The sequence below is a fragment of the Chiloscyllium plagiosum genome, unplaced genomic scaffold, assembly GCF_037043375.1.
Source record: "Chiloscyllium plagiosum isolate Xiang-an unplaced genomic scaffold, Cpla_swu_hap1 HiC_scaffold_1, whole genome shotgun sequence".
Classification (NCBI taxonomy): domain Eukaryota; kingdom Metazoa; phylum Chordata; class Chondrichthyes; order Orectolobiformes; family Hemiscylliidae; genus Chiloscyllium; species Chiloscyllium plagiosum.
In genome coordinates this window covers 88,620,195-88,637,872 of record NW_028270139.1, presented here as the reverse complement: position 1 = coordinate 88,637,872, position 17,678 = coordinate 88,620,195, and the positions used below count along the sequence as shown (strand labels likewise).

Genomic DNA, 17,678 nt, shown 5'->3' with positions numbered 1-17,678 from the left:
AACTCTATTTTTGAAAAAGAATATTGGGAGAAAGTGAGATTCTGAATTTGCAATATGTGTTGTTTTTTGTGGCTATTATCATTTCTATGATCCCTGTTAAGACTTGGTAATTTGGTAACTTAAATTAAGAGGTAAAGTTTGAAGAAAATTACTACATTCCTCAATTGAATCTACATTACTTTTATCAGCTGCAAATACTCTAAACTACTGTCAAGGAAATTGTCTTCTTTTAATTCTGAAAAGACTGAAAATAGCTATCCATTTTGAATCTTAATAGACACTTCATTCTCAAGGAACCAGCCTAAAGGTGTTCTCAGCTCCTGATGGCCTTTTGTCCTTTCACAAGCTCCAAATCCCAGAACTAACTTTGCAGTGGGGTAATGTGGGAGATAACCTTGCATGTGCCCAAGCTAAGTGGATCTTCCAAACTCCTATTAAACCCTCACAAACGTGATCTTTTCAATCTGAGCCTGAGCCCCCCCCCGCCTCCCCCCTTGCACCGTCCACCCCCATTCGTTTTGGTGAGCAATAGCGTCATCGCTTTCTCTGCTTCAGTGTATGAGCTGCCTCATAGATGGCTGCAGACTGAGAGTTTCCAAGTATCTCAAAAACCTACCAGTAATACAATGGCTTTCTGCACATTTTGTTTTCCCCAAAGCTTTGTATCTGAGTAGAAGTACAAATTAGCATCATGTATACCCCAAACTCTATGCTGTGAAAGAATTCGATAAAGAGATCACAATTTAGCCATTTATGAAAACTGACATTGATAACTCCATTCTATGAGACTTTGAGATAGCAATCTAGCCACAGTCAACAACACAACTACTGTTGTCCAGAAATGCAAATGTCTTCCCCCATCTTAGCAAGTCTCACAACTTTTGCTTACTGTAGAAACAAGAGCCAGGTTTGTTGTTGTACAGAAGTTAGTCAGCCATGTGAGCACTTTGATTGCTGCAGTTTACCTCAAGTTAAAGAGACAGTTCCCAAATTTCATAAAGTACTATGTGTAAGACAAATATATATTGAGAATTACGAACAACTGTAAGATGCAAGAAAAATTACTGTGGTTATCTTGCAAAACATGGAAGTATACCTTTGCATTTAAAAATAAATGGATTCTGCTGCTTCTCTTGACATTACCTTTGGTTCATAATGACCTGAAATCTAAGGAGTAGTTCGATGATTACGAAACAGTGGCTCAGATTTTGTGTCAGCGGCAAAACACTGGAGCTTGCAGCTGACCTGTAGTAAAGCTGCCAACAAGGTTTGATATTGCCTGTGGCATTTTTTTGCCTGTCCTAATGTTGGTTTGAACCTAATGCCAAGTCAAGGGGATCTTCAGGCATTCATTAACAGTGATGTTACCAAGCAGAGTAAGCACCCAATTCTCAAGACGGAGACCTAAAAGTAAAATGCACTGCTTAATGTTCAATTATAAATTTTACAGTAACTGCAATAAAGATTGATACATACCAATTATAAATTGAAACAGCATAAGCAAACATATTTTTGGTATTTTAAATGATGGAACTTCTTATCATAGGAAAATTTAGCATGAGTCAAATATAACATGAGTTTTTCTGGGTTATGGAGGTTGCTAAACACCTTGATGACAGTATATTATGAACCTAGTATCTGGAGTATTGTGTGCAGTTTTGGTCGCCATACTATAGGAAGGATGTGGAGGCACTGGAACGGGTGCAGAGGAGGTTTACCAGGATGTTGCCTGGTATGGTAGAAAGATCGTATGAGGAAAGGCTGAGGCACTTGGGGTTGTTTTCATTGGAGAAAAGAAGGTTTAGGGGTGACTTAATTGAGGTGTATAAGATGATTAGGGGTTTAGATAGGGTCGACAGTGAGAATCTTTTTCCACGTATGGAGTCAGCTATTACAAGGGGGCATAGCTTTAAATTAAGGGGGGGTAGGTATAGGACAGATGTTAGGGGTAGGTTCTTTACTCAGCGAGTCGTGAGTTCATGGAATGCCCTGCCAGTAGCAGTGGTGGACTCTCCCTCATTATGGGCATTTAAGCGGGCATTGGATAGGCATATGGAGGATAGTGGGCTAGTGTAGGTTAGGTGGGCTTGGATCGGCGCAACATCGAGGGCCAAAGGGCCTGTACTGCGCTGTATTCTTCTATGTTCTAGTTGCACTTCAGAGCATGGTGATTTTTAGCAAGGATATAGAGGAGAAACTTTTATCAGTTCAGCGATTACTAATGATTCCGATTCACAAAGATGTCAGCAGCAGACTGTAAGAACAGAGGAGTTTTTGAATTAGTGTTTGTTTGCACATGCAAATACATGACATTGTTGATTTCACAGAATAACAGTGCTGCCAATCCTGTCAAAACAATGTTTAAAAAAAAAACCTTGCTGTTATTTTTGCTAATAGAGCATGCATAGATAGTAGATCATTTTTGGATAATTTGTGAACATGTTACAATCATGACAATTCCAGGCTCAATATTGATTTCACCAATTTTTAAGTCATAACATTGCCTCATTTTGTTGCATGTTTATGCCTGTTAGCTTTTTCTTCATGTCTTTCTTCTCTTACTTGGCATTCAGACTACTGCTATCAAATTATTCGCAGTTTATAGAGGATTACAGACGTACAGCACACAGACAGGCCCTTTGGCCCAAGCTGGTCCATGCTGACCAAAATGTCTATTCACAAATAACCCCATTTCCCTGCACTTAGCCCATATCCTTCTAAACCTTTCCTATCTGTGTATTTGTCCAAATGCCTTTTAAATGTTGATAATGTACACACCTCAACCACTTCCTCTGGCAGCTCATTCCACATATGTACCGCACTCTATGTAAGAGAGTTGTCCCTCAGGTTCCCTTTTATTCTTTCCCGTCTAACCTTAAACTGATACCCTCTGCTCCTTGATCCCCAAACTTGAGAGAAAGATTGAGTGCATTCACCCAATTTATGCCTTTCATGTAATTATACACTTCTAAAAATTCCCCTTTTCTTCTATGCTCTGAAGAAAACAAAAGTTCTAGCTTGACCAACCTCTCCCTAGAACTCAGACCCTTAAGTCCTTGTAAATTTCTTCTGCAGTCTTTTCAGTTGAATAACATCCTTCCTATATCAAGGTGACAAAAACTGGACATAATACTCGAAGTGCAGCCTCACCAATGTCCTGCACAACTGCAATATAACTTCCCAACTTCTATACTCAATGCCCTGACTGATGAAGGCCGGTGTGCCAAAAGCCTTCTTTTCACTGCCCTGTCTGCCTGTGACTCTAGTTTCAGAGAACTGTGCACCTGAACTCCAAGATCTCTCTGTTCCACTACCCTCCTTAAGGCCCTACCATTCACCATGAAAGCCCTACCTTGATTTGACTTTCCAAAATGCAAGACCTCACATTTATCTGAATTAAACTCCATTTGCCCATTCTCATCCCACTTTCCCAGCTGATCAAGGTCCTGCTGCAATTTCTGATAACCTTCCTCACTGTCCATAATACCACCTATTTTAGTGTTATCTACAAACTTAGTAATCATGCCTTGTACATTCTCATCCAAGTCATTGATAGAAGTAACAAACATTAATGGGCCCAGCACCAATGCCTGAGGCACTCCACTCGTCACAGGCCTCCAGTCCAACAAGCATCCTTCCACTATTACCCTCTTTTTCCTACCATCAAGCCAATCATGTATCCAATTTGCCAGCTCCCCCTGGATTCCATGCAATCTAACCTTCCAGAGCAGCCTACCATGTGGAACCTTATGAAAGGCCTTACTGAAATCCATACATACTACGTCTACCGCCCTGCCCTTGTGAATCCTCCTGGTCACTTCATCAAAGAACTCTAACAAATTTTTGAGGCATGATCTTACATGCACAAAGCCATGCTGACTGCTCCTAGTCAAACCCCGTCTTTCCAAATGCCTTATCTCTTACTTCTCAAAATCTTCTCAAGTAACTTAAGTACCACAGATGTTAGGTTTACTGGTCTATACTTCCCACATTTTTCTTTGCAGCCTTCCTTGAATAAGGACACAGCATTTGCTACTTTCCAGTCTCCTGGGACATCACCCGTGATGCAAAAATATCAGCTAGCACCCCCACAATTTCTTCTCTCACCTCTTGTAATGATCTTGGATATATCTGGTCAGGTCCTTTGTACATTCTATACTGTGAAATGGACTGTCTCCGAAATATCACCACTAACTTCCCCAAGATCGCAAGTCTTCTGGTCTTTCTCCACAGTAAGTACAGAGCTGAAGTATTCATTGAGGACGTCACCCATCTCCTGCGGTTCTACACATATGTGTCTTCTTTGGTCCTTGGGGGAGGGTTCTGTTCTCTCTCTCGTTATTCTTTTTTGTTAAATATACTTAAAGAACCTCTTTAGATTCACCCTAATATTCTCAGCCAAGGCTATCTCGTGCCCTCTTTTTGCCCTTCTGATTTTCTTCTTCAGTAATCTCCTGTATTCCCTGTGTACCTTCAGGGATTTTCTTGATCCCAGCTGCCTTTACCCTGAGCCATGCCTCCTTTTTTCTGGTCAAAGCCTCAATATCTCTTATCATCCAGGGTTCCCTAATCCTGCCAAACTTGCCCTTCACCCTCACAGGAACATATAGACCTTGAACTCTAGCTATCTCACTTTTAAAGGCCTCCCACTTGCTGGAGGTCCCTTTGCCTACAAACAACTCCAATCAAGCCCTACAAGTTCCTGTCTAATTCCACCAAAATTTGCCTTACCCCCATTTGGAACTTGAACCTGTGGTCCAGTTTTGTCCCTCTCCATAACTTTTTAAAAAATTAATAGAACTATGGTTACTGGTCCTAAAGTGCTCCCCACCACTGTTATCTCAGTCACCCATCCTGCCCCATTTCCCAAGAGTAGGTTGAGTTTTATCCCTTCCCGAGTAGGACTCTCTAAGTACTGTTTGAGGAAGTTTTCCTGAACAAACTTAACAAATCCCACTCCATCTGAGACCATAACGCTATGGCAGTCCCAGTGTATGTTAGGAAAGTTAAAATCCCCTACTGTGATGACCCTATTGCTCCTGTAGGTCTCCTCAGTCTCCCTGTAAATTTGTTCCTTTTAATTCCCGTTGACTATTTGGAGGTCTATAGTACAACCCCAATAAAGCCACCATCCCCTTATTTCTTAGCTCCACCCACAAAGCCTCACTGGATAATCCTTCAGTTATTCATCTCTGATTACTACTGAGATACTCCCCGTAATCAAAACTGGAACTCCTCCTCCCCTCTTTCCACCCACCACTGTCCCGCCTAAAGCACCTGTACCCTGGCACATTAAGATGCCAGTTCTGTACCTCCCTTAGCCATGTTTCTGTAATGGCTATAATATCCCAGTCCCATGTACTGTTCTATGCCCTGAATTCATCAGCCTTACCTGTCAGTCTTCTTGCATTGAAATAGATACAGTTTAATCCAACAGGTATTCCTTGCTTGCTGTTGTGTTCCAGCCTGACCTGTCTCTTCACCTTACTATTTCTGATTATCATACCTCGTTCCAGCCTCACACTTGCCTCCCTGCTATGGAGGATTCCTGTCTCCCTGCAAATCTAGTTTAAACCCTCTCTTGCAACACTAACAAACCTGATTGCCAAGATATTGGTTCTCCCTCCAGTTCAGGTGCAACCCATCCCTCATGAACAGGTCACCTCTGCCCCAGAAAAGATCCCAATGATCTAAAATTTTGAATCCCTGACCCCTGCACAATTCTTTAGCCACACTAATATTCAGCTGCCATATCCTTCTGTTCTTATCCTGTTGTTTTTGCAGGACCTCATCCCTATTTACCTATATCATTGTGCCAAGGTATACAATGACTTCTGGCTGCTCATCCTCTCCCTTGAGAACACTCTGCAGCTGCTTCAAGACATCCTGGACCCTGGCACCCAGGAGGCAATACACCATCTTGGATTCCCATTTGCAGACACAGAATCTCCTGTCTGTCCCCCTGACTATCGAGTCTCCTATCAATAAGGTCCTGTCTATCTTTACTCCTTCCCGCTGTGCCATAGAGCCAGTCAAAGTGCTGGCTACTGCTGCTTTCCCTTGAATGGTCATGCCCCCAATGGTATCCAAAACAGTATACTAATTTTCAATGGGAATGGCCACAAGGAATTCCTGCATTCTCTGCTTACTCCCTTTGCCTTTCCTGGTGGTCACCCAGCTACTCTCTGCCTGCACCGTAGGTGTGAACACCTCAGTAAAACTCTATGAAGCGCTCAGCATCTTGAATGATCCTGACTCCATCCAGCTCCCTAACACTGTCTCCCAGAAGCTGCAGCTGGGTGCATTTCCAATTTCTATAGTCATCAAGGCCGATGGGAGTCTTCCTGAGCTCCCACATCCTGCAGGAGAAACATGTGACTGCTAAAAATCTCTTAACGCCAGGTTATAGTCCCAAAAGGTTTATTTGAAAGTACAAGCTTTCAGAGCGCTGCTTCTTCCTCAGATAGTTAGTGATCTCAGCTTCTGTAAGACTAAAGAATAAAGTTAAAGGACTTTACCTGAGATTGTCAGTACATTTTTGCTGAGCCACTGCTCTCCAAAGCTTATTACTTATTCTCCTACCAACAAGTCCAATAGCAAATCTCTCTAACCATCCTCACCCGGTTTTGTTTAGGTTGGAAGAGATGGGAAGGGGGGGAAACATTTTCAGTGATATACTGTTTGGCCTTCAGCATTCCTTGATACCAGGCCCACAATGATCAGTGCAGTTGACTGCTTCCAGGCTGTAATGTATGCACCGAAGTGATGCCTCTCCCTCTCAGTCGCCCTCTTGTTTGGTTCTAAATAATATTCCCAGATTGTTAAATTATGGTTTTCAGTATTTAGAGTAATAGAAATAAATTGAAAATATTCTATAAGTAGACTAGTTTCTATGATATATTATCCTAGTTGACTTCATATTTTGTCACATGCTAGGTGAAAGGGTATAATGTGTAATAAGAGCTGGAAGCTTCTGGAAGCACTGTAAACTGTTGTTGAAAATGAGTAGAGTTTGAATTTTCCATGTTTATTATTTCATCAATATCTTGAAAGCTGGTGAGATCACAGAAGTAGATACTTTGATCTTGTCATGACCCATTAGGAGAGACATTACATTAGTCTATAATTTGTACTGACATTGATATTGTGTTGCTGAATCTCATAGTTTGGTGTTTTTGTAAGTTTGATGTGATTTCAACTGGCACTGAAAGCAATACATGTGACTGCAGGTTCAACATCTGATTTTTCTTTCTCCTTTTATTCTGTGTACACATTAAAATAAACTTCATTGTTAACTAAAATCACCATAGACATTTTCCTTTGCACATTGAATTCTGTGATTATTATAAGAGTTTTCAGGCATCAGAGAGAACTTGTAACTTAAGATTTTTTTAACAAGAATTTTAAAGGGAAGCTAAACTTACTGCTGATTTTTGGTTTTGGAGATTTGGATTTGAAGATTGGAGACATGGTTAGTAAGTTTGCGGATGACACCAAAATTGGCAGTACGTGGGTAGTGAAGAAGGCTATCCGAGAGAGTACAATGGGATCGAGAGCAACTGGACCAGTAGGCTGAGGAATGGCAGCTGAAATTTAATTCAGATAAATTCCACTATCCAGGAGATGATGGCTATAGGAAATTTTAAAGATTCCCCATTTATACTTAATGAAAAAAGAACAAGTGATTAAAAGCTAAGCAGAATAAAAAGAGACATATTACATGTCTCTAAACCGAGGAATTAGAATTTTTTTAAAAATTGAGGGGACAGGCATTTTATATATAAAAAAAATCAAAATTGCTATCTGATTATGCCTCTCAATGTCACAGGAACATTTATGAAATAATCTATCATTTCTTCCTATACCAATTAAAGTTAGCACTGCTAATAACTGTGCTAGGACTTAGAATGAAGTAGATGTTGAGTACCTTAATTAAATATTTCTTATTGGTGTTCATTTACCCTGAGTAAGGAAAGAACTGCATCAGCATTGTTAATGATGGCAAATATTGTATAAACATTGACCGAGATGAGGACTTGGGAGACAGTCACCACCAACTAAAAGTGAGTGAGATGACTGTCACTCTTATGTGCTGGTGACTGACAGGAGAATCCACAAACAGTCAACAGGTTGTAAGAGAGAGGGAGCAGACACCAGATAAAATAGTGTGAGGAGAAAAGAAAAGAAGTCTCGTGATAATACAGGAATTTTTGAATTGATTGATTAATTACTGAGCAGCTGCTTTAAGGACTGTGCTTCAACTCCAGTACTTTTTAACAACAAATTTATATCCTGGCAGAGGGCAAGACAGAACTTAGAAGCAGAGAAGGAAGCTGATTTGTGAGTAAGGATAAAGAGTTTCTACTTTCTACTAATCTCCAGATTTAAGTAAATAATGTAAGATTAAGGTTATATTAAGTGAAGTAGCTTAAAAGTATGAGATAAGGTCTAGCAAGACAGCTTAATCAAGAAACATGAACAAACCCATGTGCAGGAACTATTACTGGGTAAATGAGCTTGAGCTCCAGATTTCACAGTTTCAGCTGTGACTAGAAGTGCTGAGATGCATTCTCGATGCAAAGCTCCATATATAGCATGTTCACATCAGAAAATGGGGATCTGGGTGCAGATAGTGTTATGGACCAGGTCAGACCTCCTCACACGTTTCACGAAAGTAGTCCAGACCTTAACTTTGCTAGTTGTTTTAAGCAGCTGTAATATGGATATTCCAGGAAGGATACGGTTCGTCAAACTACATATTTTTAAACAAAGCAATTTATTTACAATTATCAAATGAAACGCAAACAAAAAGAACAGAATACGTAATAACTTAACCTATCCAAAAACCCAACAGATCATCTCAACTTAATGATGCTGTTCCAAATATTTACAACAATCCCTATAACCACCCTTTGGCTTAAAAGATAAAATCAAACAGGGTCTTACAGGAGAGAAGTCAGCGAGAGAGTACCGACATGGACTTGCTTCTTTGTTTCCAGCAGCTTCAAAAACCACAGCTAAATACCAAACCAAACCAGAGAAAGGTGAGCTGTGAGAACTGGCACTCCCCTTTCATTTACAAGTATTTTTTTAAACTTAATAGCCTTTTGCCTGAGGCAGTATCTGATGGCTAGAATCAAATTGGCCCTAAAACCCTTCAAAGTTAGTCTTTTCAAAGTCTGTGTCTTTTATGACCTCTCTGGAAAAAAAACAAGGATAACCTAACTTTGTTAAAGAAGCAGCATAATCACATCTCCCCATTTAGAGAAATGAACCATCAATATCTAAAGATGGCTTCATTTTAAAACCCCTTAATCTTAAATTGTTAGTACACTACAACACACATACATTGACTATAAACATGCACTACTGCATGCTGTTTCAATCTGTTCTACTCCTGCCTCGAAACACCTCTGATTCACATTCAAGTCTTGACAAAGCGTTGGCAGTCGTTTTCTCATCCAGCCACATGCACAATTTTCAAATTGAATGGCTGAGACAACAAACTCCATCTAAGCAGACTGGCATTCCTCAAATGTCAGAGAGTTATGGTCAGTATTTATGATTGTCTCAGATATGTTAGTGGTAACCTAGCCATTGAAATATTGTAACGTCAACACCAAGATTGAAGTCTCCTTCTCAACTGTTCAAAATTTCTGCTCTTGAATGAATGTTCAGTTTTCTGGAGAAATACCCAATAGGTCTTTCTGTCATCTTTCCGTCTTCCTACAAGAGCACAGTACAGACACCTACATCACTTAGATCGATAGTCACGTTAAACAGCTTTGCGTAATTAGATGTGGCTAACACTGGGGTAGTAGTTACCACAGGGTAAAAACAATGACTGCAGATGCTGGAAACCAGATTCTGGATCAATGGTGCTGGAAGAGCACAGCAATTCAGGCAGCATCGAGGAGCTTTGGGTAAAAGCCCTTCATCAGGAATAAAGGCAGAGAGCCTGAAGCGTGGAGAGATAAGCTAGAGGAGGGTGGGGGTGGGGAGAGAGTAGCATAGAGTACAATGGGTGAGGTGGGGGAGGAGATGAAGGTGATAGGTCAGGGAGGAGAGGGTGGAGTGGATAGGTGGAAAAGGAGCTAGGCAGGTCGGACAAGTCCGGACAAGTCAAGGGGACTGGAAGTTTGAAACTAGGATGAGGTGGGGGAAGGGGAAATGAGGAAGCTGTTGAAGTCCACATTGATGCCCTGGGGTTGAAGTGTTCCGAGGCAGAAGATGAGGCGTAGTTCCTCCAGGGGTCTGGTGGTGAGGGAGTGGCGGTGAAGGAGGCCCAGGACCTCCATGTCCTCGGCAGAGTAGGAGGGGGAGTTGAAATGTTGGGCCACGAGGCGGTTTGGTTGATTGGTGCGGGTGTCTCGGAGATGTTCCCGAAAGCGCTCTGCTAGGAGGCGCCCAGTCTCCCCAATGTAGAGGAGACCGCATCGGGAGCAACAGATACAATAAATGATATTAGTGGATGTGCAGGTAAAATTTTGATGGATATGGAAGGCTCCTTTAGGGCCTTGGATAGAGGTGAGGGAGGAGGTGTGGGCACAGGTTTTACAGTTCCTGCGGTGGCAGGGGAAAGTGCCAGGATGTGAGGGTGGGTCGTAGGGGGGCGTGGACCTGACCAGGTAGTCACGGAGGGAACGGTCTTTGCGGAAGGCGGAAAGGGGTGGGGAGGGAAATATATCCCTGGTGGTGGGGTCTTTTTGGAGGTGGCGGAAATGTCGGCGGATGATTTGGTTTATGCGGAGGTTTGTAGGGTGGAAGGTGAGCACCAGGGGCGTTCTGTCCTTGTTACGGTTGGAGGGGTGGGGTCTGAGGGCGGAGGTGCGGGATGTGGACGAGATGCGTTGGAGGGCACCTTTAACCACGTGGGAAGGGAAATTGCGGTCTCTAAAGAAGGAGGCCATCTGGTGTGTTCTGTGGTGGAACTGGTCCTCCTGGGAGCAGATACGGCGGAGGCGGAGGAATTGGGAATATGGGATGGCATTTTTGCAAGAGATAGAGTGGGACGAGGTGTAATCCAGGTAGCTGTGGGAGTCGGTGGGTTTGTAAAAAATGTCAGTGTCAAGTAGGTCTTCACTAATGGAGATGGAGAGGTCCAGGAAGGGGAGGGAGGTGTCAGAGATGGCCCAGGTAAATTTAAGGTCAGGGTGGAATGTGTTGGTGAAGTTGATGAATTGCTCAACCTCCTCGCGGGAGCACGAGGTGGCGCCAATGCAGTCATCAATATAGCGGAGGAAGAGGTGGGGAGTGGTGCCGGTGTAATTACGGAAGATCGACTGCTCTACGTAGCCAACAAAGAGACAGGCATAGCTGGGGCCCATACATGTGCCCATGGCTACCCCTTTGGTCTGGAGGAAGTGGGAGGATTCAAAGGAGAAATTGTTAAGGGTGAGGACCAGTTCGGCCAAACGAATGAGGGTGTCGGTGGAAGGGTACTGTTGGGGATGTCTGGAGAGGAAACAATGGAGGGCTTGGAGGCCCTGGTCATGGCGGATGGAGGTGTAGAGGGATTGGATATCCATGGTGAAGATGAGGCGTTGGGGGCCGGGAAAACGGAAGTCTTGGAGGAGGTGGAGGGCGTGGGTGGTGTCTCGAACGTATGTGGGGAGTTCCTGGACTAGGGGGATAGGACAGTGTCGAGGTAGGTAGAGATAAGTTCAGTGGGCCAGGAGCATGCTGAGACAATGGGTCGGCCAGGGTGATCAAGCTTGTGGATCTTAGGAAGGAGGTAGAACCGGGCAGTGCGGGGTTCCCGGACTATGAGGTTGGAAGCTGTGGGTGGGAGATCTCCTGAGGTGATGAGGTTCTGTATGGTTTGGGAGATGATCGTTTGGTGATGGGGGTGGGGTCATGGTCGAGTGGGCAGTAGGAAGAGGTGTCCTCGAGTTGGCGTTTGGCTTCAGCGGTGTAGCGGTCAGTGCGCCAGACTACCACTGTGCCCCTTTTATCCGCTGGCTTGATGGTGAGGTTGGGATTAGAGCAGAGGGATTGGAGGGCTGCGCGTTGTGAGGGTGAGAGGTTGGAGTGGGGTCGACAGGTTGAGGCGGTTAATGTCCCGGCGGCAGTTGGAAATGAAGAGGTCGAGTGCAGGTAATAGGCCAGCGCGGGGTGTCCAGGTGGATGCAGTGTGTTGGAGGTGGGCGAAGGGGTCCTCGGAAGGTGGGCGGGGGTCCTGATTGTGAAAGTAAGCTCGGAGGCGGAGGCGACGGAAGAAGTGTTCGATGTCACGGCGTGTATTAAATTAATTGATGCGTGGACGGAGGGGGATGAATGTGAGTCCTTTGCTGAGGACTGATCGTTCGTCCTCAGTGAGTGGGAGGTCCGGGGGGATGGTGAAAACTCGGCAGTAGTTACCACAGTCTTCAGGTTGTCAAATGCCTCCTGACAGACTGCTGTCCACTGAAACTTCTTGCCTTTCTTTAGCAATTCAGTGAGAGGAGCAGCTGTATTGCTAAAATTTGGGATGAAATTTCAATAAAATCCACTCAATCCCAGGAACTGTAGTACTGCTCTTTTTGTCAATGAAATGGATATTGTTTTTTCATCCTGTACGGCCATTTGTCCATTTCCAATAAGATGGCTCAGGAAGTTGACTTGGGCTTTGGCAAATTCACTTTTAGTAAGGTGTATCACCAAACCTGCCTTCCAAAGTCGATCAAACAATTCTGATAAATGTTGCAAATGTTCCTTCCATGTGTGACTAAAAATCACCAGGTTGTCAATACAAACGACGCAATAATCTTCTTGGCAATCCAGCAATGACCTTATTGGTTAAAATCTGAAATGTGATTGGTGCATTTTTCATATTAAATGACATCTTTAAACTGATACAGTCCATTTGGCATTACGAAAGCCGAAGTTGCCTTTGCTCTTTCTGACAAAGGTACCTGCCAGTATCCTCAGAACAAGTACAACTTTGAAATATAAGTTGCTTGTCCCATCTTCTCAACAGTCTTCCAACTGCAGAATTGGATATTCGTCATTTTTCGTAACTTACTGACTTTGCGATAGGCCACACATAACCGTTGGGTACCATCTGGTTTTGGCACCATTACTATAGGTGAGCTCCCGTCGCTGTAATTCACTTCGATTATGTTGTCTTGGAGCATGCGTTCAATCTCCTTGTGAACCTGTACCAATTTTAGAGGGTTATGCCTATAAGGATGTTGCTTAATCGAAACAGCATCTCCTATATCTACATCATGCAAAATGAGTTTATTGCTTCCCAGCTTATTTCCACATATCTCCCCAAGTGACAGTAATAACTCAGGTCATTTCAATTTTCCTCTGGAAGGTAACTTAATAATTTATCCCAGTTTTTGACAACTTCCTCATTGTCCAATTTAATTTGAGAAATGTCCAATTCTTCCCTCTGAATTGTAACCAATAACACATTCTCCTCTTGCTTTCCTTCCCTGTCAGAGTACATAGAACATAGAAGAATACAGCGCAGTACAGGCCCTTCGGCCCTCGATGTTGCGCCGATCCAAACCCACCTAACCTACACTAGCCCACTATCCTCCATATGCCTATCCAATGCCCGCTTAAATGCCCATAATGAGGGAGAGTCCACCACTGCTACTGGCAGGGCATTCCATGAACTCACGACTCGCTGAGTAAAGAACCTACCCCTAACATCTGTCCTATACCTACCCCCCCTTAATTTAAAGCTATGCCCCCTTGTAATAGCTGACTCCATACGTGGAAAAAGATTCTCACTGTTGACCCTATCTAAACCCCTAATCATCTTGTACACCTCTATCAAGTCACCCCTAAACCTTCTTTTCTCCAATGAAAACAACCCCAAGTGCCTCAGCCTTTCCTCATACGATCTTTCTACCATACCAGGCAACATCCTGGTAAACCTCCTCTGCACCCGTTCCAGTGCCTCCACATCCTTCCTATAATATGGCGACCAAAACTGCACACAATACTCCAGATGCGGCCGCACCAGAGTCTTATACAACTGCAACATGACCTCAGTACTCCGGAACTCAATTCCTCTACCAATAAAAGCCAGTACGCCATATGCCTTCTTCACCGCACTATTTACCTGGGTGGCAACTTTCAAAGATCTGTGTACATGGACACCAAGATCCCTCTGCTCATCCACACTACCAAGTATCCGACCATTAGCCCAGTACCCCATCTTTTTATTACTCTTACCAAAGTGAATCACCTCACACTTAGCTACATTGAACTCCATTTGCCACCTTTCTGCCCAGTTCTGCAGCTTATCTATATCCCGCTGTAACCTGCCACATCCTTCCTCACTGTCAACAACTCCTCCGACTTTCGTATCATCCGTAAACTTGCTCACCCAACCTTCTAACCCCTCCTCCAGGTCATTTATAAAAATGACAAACAGCAATGGTCCCAAAACAGATCCTTGCGGAACACCGCTAGTGACGGCACTCCAAGATGAACCTTTGCCATCAACTACTACCCTCTGTCTTCTTCCAGCCAGCCAACTCCTAATCCAAACCTCCAACTCACCCTCAATGCCATACCTCCGTATTTTTTGCAGTAGTCTACCATGGGGAACCTTATCAAACGCCTTACTAAAAACCATATACACCACATCTACCGCTTTCCCCTCGTCCACCTCCTTAGTCACCTTCTCAAAGAATTCTCAAACACCTTCTGAACGTGTTCACATAACACACCCTGTGAGATTTCTTTCTGTCTGGAGTCCTTATCAAGTAGTTTGCCTCACTCATTTCCTTTTGACTTGATAAAGGTTCACCTATCACTGGAAGTAACATTAAGACATTATTCCCAATTGCAAAATTGTGATTCTTAAATTTCTTGTCTGCTTTCTGTTTCATTGTATGCTGTGATACTTTTACATGCTGTCTAGCCAACTTCCCCACAGTATTTAATTGTTCCCTAAATTTGACACATAGTCAAAAAATATGGTCTCTGACTTACCAATTTCTCCTTGATCAATTTTAGTGGACCTCTCACTTCATGCCCAAAAATTAATTCAAATGGACTGAATTTGGTCGATTCATTTGGTGCATATCTGATTGCAAACAGCACAAACGGAATTCCCTTATCTTAGTCATCTGGATAGTCTTGAATATAAGTCTTCAACATGATCTTTAATATTTGATGCCACCTTTCTACTGCTGCCTGCGACCCTGGATGGTACACTGTAGATTTGAATTGTTTTATTCCTAAGTTGTCCATAACTTCGTTGAATAATTTTGATATGAACTTTGACCCCTGATCTGATTGTATCTCTGTGGGTAGTCCATATGTAGTGAAAAACTTGTGTAATTTCTCTACATCCTTTTAACTGTGATATTGCGTAATGGAATGGCCTCTGGAAATCTGGTGGGCACATCCATTAATGCTAACAAATACTGATTTCCATTTTTAGTTATAGGTAGGGGGCCTACACAATCAGGTAGGTTAAAAACAATGACTGCAGATGTTGGAAACCAGATTCTGGATGAAGGGCTTTTGCCCGAAACGTCGATTTTACTGCTGCTCGGATGCTGCCTGAACTGCTGGCCTACACAATCAATTAAGACTCTTGTAAAGGTTCTTCAAATGCAGGATATGTATTAAAGATATGTATTTTATTACTGCCTGTGTTTTTCCAATTATCTGACATGTGTGACATGTTTGTCAAAATGCAACTACATCTTTGTGCAGTCCAGGCCAGTAAAAATGTTTTTGTATTTCAGCTTGTGTTTTTCTCACTCCTAAAGGACCCCTTCGCGGTAGCTTGTGTGCTACTTGCAACACCTCCTTTCTATACCCCACTGGTAGTACGACTTGATGACCTTTTTTGCCTGAATATGATGGTCTCCATTTCCTCATTAATACATCATTTTTGAGATAACATTCAGAGATACATTTGGATTCTTTTTCTGGGTATGCCTTCTGATACAATTGCTTTAAATCTTCATCTTTCTGCTGGAATTCCGTTAATTTATCTGAGCTAAAGATGTCTGTTTTGTCATTTATCTGCTCATGATTCCACTTCAACTTTCTTCTCTGTACTCTTTGATCTATCCTGTTTCAACTGATGACTTTGTCATCTTGTTACCACACAAGCAGGAAATATCCCAGGAATATGTGTCCTGCAATAGTTCAGTTGCCTGAATTTCCATTGGCTTTTCCTCCACTGTAGGCAGCACTCCCACCTGTGAACCAGCTGTATCATTAACAAGGATAAATTGTATTCCTGGAGCTGTGTTTATCCAGTACTCCTACCTTTACTTCGCTGGACTCTCTAGTCTCACTTTACATAATTGAGGGCTTTTTTGTCTCACTGCGAATTTCTGTTATTAGTACCTTTTCTGGCATTAGTCCTTCAGAAGTACATAACTCCTCATTTTTCAGCATAACAGATTGAGAGCATCCTGTATCTCTTAATATTGGAACCTCTTTACTGTTGAGTAAACTTTATCCTCACAGGCATATGGTTAAAGCAACCTCCGACCAGCTTGTACATTAGACAATAGACAATAGGTGCAGGAGTAGGCCATTCTGCCCTTCGAGCCTGCACCACCATTCAGTATGATCACGGCTGATCATTCTGGTGCAGCTTTCTCGCTTTCACTGTGCTTTCCGTTACTACTCCAACAAAATTCACTGGCTTATCCTGTTTTACTACATCTAGCTTCTCAGTGCTTTTCTTAACCCAACAATATTGTTGTTTCATTAAGCTGAGCTGTGAGAACTGGCCACTCCACTTCCATTTGCAAGTGTTGTTTTAAACTTAAAAGCCTTTTGCCTGACGCAGTATCTATTAGCTATAATCAAATTGGCCCTAAAGCCCTTCACCATTTGACTTTTTGGAGTCCGTGTCTTTATGACCTCTCTGGGGGAAAAAAAAAGCCAAGGCCAACATAACCTTGTTAAAGGCGTAGCATCATCATAGTAGGAATGGGTGACTGCCAGACAGTCCAAGAGAAACAGTAAGGTAATGCAGGAGATCCTGGAGGTTCTGCACATTAACCAGATTTCTGTTCTGGATATCAGTGAGGGCAATGGAGCCTTGAAAAAGTGCAGCGAGAACCAATCCTGTGGCTTGCCTGTACATGAGGGGATGAAGAAGAGAAGAAATGCAGTACTTTGAGGGATTCTTTATTGAGAGGAAAGGTATTTCTGCAGCTGTCAACATCATTCCAGCATGGTTTGTTCCCTCTCTGCCCCTGACCCTAAGGTTAGGCATGTCACAGAACAGCTGCAGGATCGCCTACGGGAAGGCAAACAGCCAGTAGGCATGCTCCACACTGGTACTAACAACATAGGTCGGAATGGGAATGTGGGCCTCCAATCCAGATTTCAGGAGCTCGGTAGAAAACCTGCAGGCAAGTCCACGCAAGTAGTGATCTCTGATTAGTCCCAGTGTCACATGCAAGTGGATACTGAAGTAAGAAGGTAAGAACAATGAATGATTGGCTGGAAAAGATGCTACAAGGGGAAAGGCTGTAGCTTCCTGCGATATTGAGGCTGGTGCTTAGCATTGTGTCACCTGTACAAGACATACAGGTTACATATTACCAGGTATGGGATTGAGCCATTTCAACACACCACCTTGTTTCCTGGCCAACATCCTTGTCTCAGGCTTACTGCAGTGCTTACTGAAGCTCAGCACATGTTGGAAGAACAGCATCTCATTTTCCGTTTGGGAACTCTACAGCCTTCTGGAC

General features: G+C 43.1%; 1 protein-coding gene across 1 annotated transcript in view; it reads left to right on the top strand.

The window, feature by feature from the left end:
* The window catches only part of ipo11 (importin 11), a 471,218-nt gene that overhangs the window by 307,019 nt on the left and 146,521 nt on the right, over positions 1 to 17,678 (top strand). The gene's annotated exons all lie outside the window — the stretch shown is intronic.